At 42.6% G+C, this 5,781-nt stretch overlaps 1 long non-coding RNA gene across 1 annotated transcript; it reads left to right on the forward strand.

The window, feature by feature from the left end:
- The first annotated feature begins 877 nt into the window (after window positions 1-877).
- On the forward strand, window positions 878-5,247 carry LOC132651406 (uncharacterized). The gene is made up of 3 exons (XR_009589088.1): window positions 878-1,450; window positions 2,199-2,359; window positions 2,525-5,247. It is a non-coding gene; the product is annotated as an uncharacterized LOC132651406 (long non-coding RNA).
- Window positions 5,248-5,781: the final 534 nt, after the last annotated feature.

Here is a 5,781-nt window from a genome sequence, read left to right on the forward strand (position 1 = left end):
CTAGAATTAATATCCCCTCCCAAGGATAAATCACTGAAAACACAATTAAAAAATTAAGACAGCATACATTTAATAACAGCATACATTCAGCTCTGGCCAATGCTCAAAAGAAGCCAGCTGAGGTCAGAATTTTGCATTACATGTATCTTGTAACCCTTAAGTCACTTTTAGGTTCAGGCCCCAGGTTATGTTTTCAGCAATTTAAATGGAGACTGGAGACTGGTAAGTCTAGCCACTTAGAAAGATTTACACAGCAAAAATATTGCCAGAAGTACACCAGTGCCCTCAAACAGTAGGCCACTCTTCAGTAACAGGGTCCTGAAGTGAGTGTGCCAGAAGAGGAAAAGACAGGAAAAGACAACATTGGAAGAATAAAAGCTGGGGCAGGGAGGTCTTGTACAAGCTATTTGCTAAGCCAAGTAAGCATTTTTGTCCTTCGGTTCATTTATTTAATTACTTAACAGCCAGATGGAAACCTCCACCTTCCTTTCCTCCCTGTCTAACCCCCACATCCCACTCCTCCCTACCCTTATTCTCATAGAAGCAGAGCCCCTTCCCCACTTAAGTACCAACCTACCCTGATGCATCAAGTTTAATTGGGACCAATTGTATCATTTCCCACTGAAGCTAGGCAAAGCAGCCCAGCTGGAGGAAAGTGATCCAAATGCAGGCACAGAGTCAGCAACAGCCAGGACTCTCATTGTTAGGGGATCTACATGATGACCTACATGATGATCTGCTACATATGTGGAGAAGTTCTATGTCCACCTCATGAATACTATTTAGTTGGTGGTTCAGCCTCTGAGAGCTCCATGGCCAAGTTAGCTTCTCAAAAATAGCATCTGGTATACTACTTTCAGGGTAAATAGAAGGAAATGGTTAACTTCTATGATGTCAGCAGAAAATATCATATGATGGAACAAACTCATGAGGAGTCTAATGAAACAAAGCTTCGTTAAGAGGAATATAGGTTCTCTCTAGAATATTACTAACCAAGCCTACAGTGTGAAGCCTTGTGATTGACAGCTGCAGAGCCATGTGTTGGGAAGAACTGGGATCTCAAGATCTGAAGCAAGGCCTCCCCAAAGGCCTTGGACCCAGACCATTTCAGGCTTCCCAAACATGTTCCTGGCTTTTGAGAAGGAACTCCATTTTATTCTCAAAACATGGAAAAAATGTTGAAAGCTCCCACGTCCTAGGCCCCTGTCTGTTACTGGCTATGCTAAGAATGTTAATGGGTTTGAGAAGGAACTATGCCATTCCCCTTATATGAAGGCCTCATGGAATGCCTACATTTATCAGGTAAGCCATGAACACAAAGGAGTTTTCTGTTTGTTTATTTGGTTGTTTGGTTAGTTTGATTTTTTTTTTTTCAAACAGTTGTCAACCAGTATAGACTTGCCCCTGTGGAAAAAATATTCTTTCCTCAAGAAGAAAACTGGACTTTTAGGTAAATGAATTTTAATTCAAGACATGGCTGCTCTGACAAGAGATCACATCCAAAGACTTTTTAGGTCTATATGACTGGTTGGAATACAGACACACCTTTAATCCCTGGAGAAAAAGATAAGCAAATCTTTGTGGTCAAGGACAGCAGGTATAGAGCAAGCTTCAGGTAAAGAAAAGCTTAGGTCTGGGTGTGGTGGTACAAACCTTTAATCCTATCCCTCAGGAAACAGGGGTATGCAGAGTTCTAGCCATTTCTGCTCAGGCTGTTCAGCTGAGTGAGATGAGAAGCAATGCAGTCAAATTGAGTTGGCAAAATTCAAAAGTTTTACTGGGAGACTTTTACAGACACAAGTTGAACAGAGAAACTAGGCACAGGTGAACACAGACAGAGCCAGAGAATGAGGACCATCCAGAAGATTATAACATATTGCCAAAGTTAGTATGAGGCCAAGTGGAGCAATTTAGTCATAAACTAGGAAAAGGCAGATTGATTCAGTCACCTTGAAGGGGAGTCTGAGCCAGAACAGCTGAGTTGAACAGGCCACCAAGAGTTCAGAAACAACTAGAAAGGGTGAGCTTATTCAGCACTAAGTCTCAGAGGATAAAAACACTCTAGGCCTAGATTAGATTGTATGGAGGCTAGAAGCTTGCAGCACTAGGCCTGGGTTAGCAGATGAAGGCACTAAGCTTCTGGAGGACAATAACATCAGGGGAATAAAAGTTACTTTAACACCTTTATGTCATCACAGGCTATAATGTTGGTTGTGACCCTGTAAAACCGCCTTGAGCAGCTTGGTAGAGGCCTGTTCTTTGATATGAGGATCGGCCTGGAAGCTGGTTGTAAATCAGAGTTGTCTCTCTCCTTTGCTAGGGTTGGAGCTAAATTTCTGGAGAAGCCCCGTGAACATGGGTATGTTAACATGCTAATCTCTAATAGGCCTGGTTAGCATACTGTTTACCTGTGGGGTGGTTTAGAGGCAGTCCTCCCCCTGGCTAAATTCTATTTAGTGTCACCTATTATTTCCCAAGTATTGGCTATCCTTTACATCATCAATTCTTCTCTTCCTCATCACAGCTTAATATTGGAGTGCTACCCAACACACAAGATGCTGTTTACAACCCACATAAAACTACCTCCGAATGGATCTCACACCTAAAGGTTAAATACTAAGAGCAGAACTTGTACAAGACGCAGGAGAAACTGGAACACAGAAGACAAACTAAAGTACTCCGAGTTTGGCATCCCGCCACATGGATGATTCTGTACACACACCCCCGCTGCAAACACTCTGCGTGGATGCGGCCCCCGCAGTGAAGTGACTCAGATGCCCCTGTTGGGTCCAGCAAGTGCCCAGGACCACATGGTCCCTCCCCAGTGGCCGCCACTGACCAGCCAGTCCCGGGAGAGACCCTGCACACCAGCTCCCGCCGCTCAGCCGCCTTCTCCCTGCACGCACCATGTCGCAAATTTGGAGGTTGCCTCAGTTTCCCTCACAACACCGAAGCATCAGTGGCTGCGCTCAGAGCACTTCACCGTGAACCACGTGAGCCTGCTCAGCAGCGGGAGCTGAACCCGTAAAAAGAAATCCGGAAGGACACGCCCCCTCTCTTGATTGGCAGGTCTGGTCTGAAGCACTGATTGGCCAGAGAGTCTTGAGTGACAGGAGCCCCTCCCTTAGGGTTAGGGTGTCTCCCTTAGGGTTAGAGTGTGCAGAAGTGACACAGTCCTTTAGTCCCTAACCCTGGATTCCAGGCCAGGACCGCGCCTTCTCCAGATCTGCGGAGATTCACATTTCAGCAGCGCTAGTGCCTGTCCTCCGATAGTCTACACGTCTGCCTACACACCCAGCCTCAGGACCGCCCAGCCCTCCCACCCTGGCCACTCAGCCACTTGCTGCTCCTCTCTGTGGGAGGGGACCCTAGGCTCCCTAACTCAAGATCTCAGGGCTTGCCTGAGCTCCCCCATAGCACTCAGTAGGCAGTTCTGCTTCTTCCTCCTGGTGGATCAGGCTTCCATAGCCCAATACTCAACTGCAGTGGAGTTCCCATCTGTCCCACAAATGGAAGTGGTCCTTGAATATTAACAAGTAAAGAGAATTTTTAAATTTTTAAATTATTTATACATTTTATAATTAAAGAACAAAATAACAAAATGCAAATTAAGGTGACTTCTCTATTAAACTACCTTGGTGCTTAAATGCTTTAGCAGTAATATATATAAAACATAGGAATCACATACTCCAAGAAGCCCATTCCTGTGAGATGATTAATATGTCTAGAGAACATATTCAGTACAATCAAACAATTCTGACAAAATGATTGCAGGATTCTTAAGTTGTGCTAAATCATATTCATCTTTGGTGGAATGTCTAGTTTATAGTGATTTACAAGTACCACAAAGGAATTCATTAGATTTTATAAATGACTCTCACAGGAGTTATATAGTCTTCTCAGAGAACAATATGAATTGTGTTTTGTAATAAATGCAAAATGCACACTTGGCAAAAAGTATAAAAGCTGATAACAGAATTTTGTTTGGGACTGTGTGTTCCTTATACATTTTATTTCTTAATGTTAGGAATATTTTAATTTTTTTATATTAATTAAAGTTTATTCACTTTGTATCCCAGCTGTAGCCCCCTCAATCAATCCCTTCCAGTCTCATCATCCTTTCCTCATTTCCATCCATGCCCCACTCCATCTGTCTTTTCTGAGACTGATTCTCCAACCAAGGACCATGCATGGAGATAACCTAGAACTTCTGCACAAATGTAGCCCATGGTAGCTCAGTATCCATGTGGGATCCAAAGTAATGGGAACAGGGACTGTCTCTGACATGACTCAGTGGCTAGCTCTTTGATCACCTCCTCCTGAATGAGCAGCAGGCCATAGAGGAAGACAATACAGCCAGACCTGATGAGACCTGATAGGCTAGGGTCAGATGAAAGGGGAGGAGGACCTTCCCTATCAGAGAAATTTCAAGAAACAAGATTTGTGTTTTGTGGCTTCATAGTGGGCTCAGATAACTGCACCTACATTTCACCTGGTACCTGTGAACACCTGAGAGAAAAACAGTTAACAGATGACAAACTTTGTGGAGCAGTGTTTTTAGCAGCCATAGCTTCCCAAATGGGAAGGGAAACAAAACAAAACATCTGTATTAGTAAAGATTCTCTAGCTGAACAGAACAAATGGAATGAATGTACATATGTAGAAAGTGGGTTTATTAGAATGGCTCACAGGCTGTGTTCCAACTGGTCCAACAATGCCTGTCTACCAATGGAAAGTTGAAGAACCCATGTTGCAGGATTATTTAGTTATACTGTGAACCCTGAGATGGTATCCTGGAAAAATCTGTCTCTAGTTGTGGAGTGGTTTAGTGCAAGCATACACCTTTAATCCACAAGTTCTCTGTTAAAACAGGCTTGGAAAAACTCAACCATAGTTCAAGAGGCCAAGCAAGCAACCAGTTGGGAGAGATTCACATGAAGTGGAATGTAGGGACATTCAGTTTGAGAGGATTTTAAAACAGCATGGAAGGAGAAGTAGTTTTTGTTTTGTTTTGTGTTGTTTTCTGAACCTTTGGCTGAGTAGGAAGGTAGGCTGGGTGCTTTCTCTGCCTCCCTGAGATAGTAAGTTTTCACCCAGGCATCTGACTCCAGCAGTTTTATTGGTGACATCAGATGTTTTGGATTTTGCTTAAAAACAAAAAAAATACAGTAATGGTTCAGCCAATATAGCTGGATGTCTCAGATGGTCTTCAGTATATACCATAATTCTTAAGAAATAAGCTTTAATGCCAGTTTTTTTTTAATGAGCTTGCTAGCCAGAGGTAGGGCCAGCAGACAAAGAAAAAGAGCTGCCATCTCCAATATTATATGTATGTATTGTGTGTGTGTGTGTGTGTGTGTGTATATATATATGTATGTTACCATCAGAGACTGTGGATGAGATTAAAGGTGGGTTTTATCACATCCAAAATCTAGATCTAGATTGAAGAGTTTTTCCACTTCCCAACAGTTTGGGTTTTAGTTAATTCCAGACACAGAGTCAATTTGGCTGCCTTGAATAGCCATCATAACAGTGAAAACAGAAGAGCTGAGATTTTTTTTTTCCTGTGGCAGGAAAGGAGAGCATGGGAGTCTTTTCCAAAGCATGATTTTCTTCAACAAAGGAAGCTTTGATGTTTTACTTTGAGAATCTGGAAAAGTTCAATTATAGGTTTGCCTATGTTAAAGCATGCTAAGTTAAATCCTTTTCTTAACATGGTGGTAGTGGATAAGGAGATATATTTAAATGCATCTTAACTGAAAGTCATGCAGAAACATATGT

This window comes from Meriones unguiculatus (assembly GCF_030254825.1).
Source record: "Meriones unguiculatus strain TT.TT164.6M chromosome 13 unlocalized genomic scaffold, Bangor_MerUng_6.1 Chr13_unordered_Scaffold_73, whole genome shotgun sequence".
Classification (NCBI taxonomy): Eukaryota; Metazoa; Chordata; class Mammalia; order Rodentia; family Muridae; genus Meriones; species Meriones unguiculatus.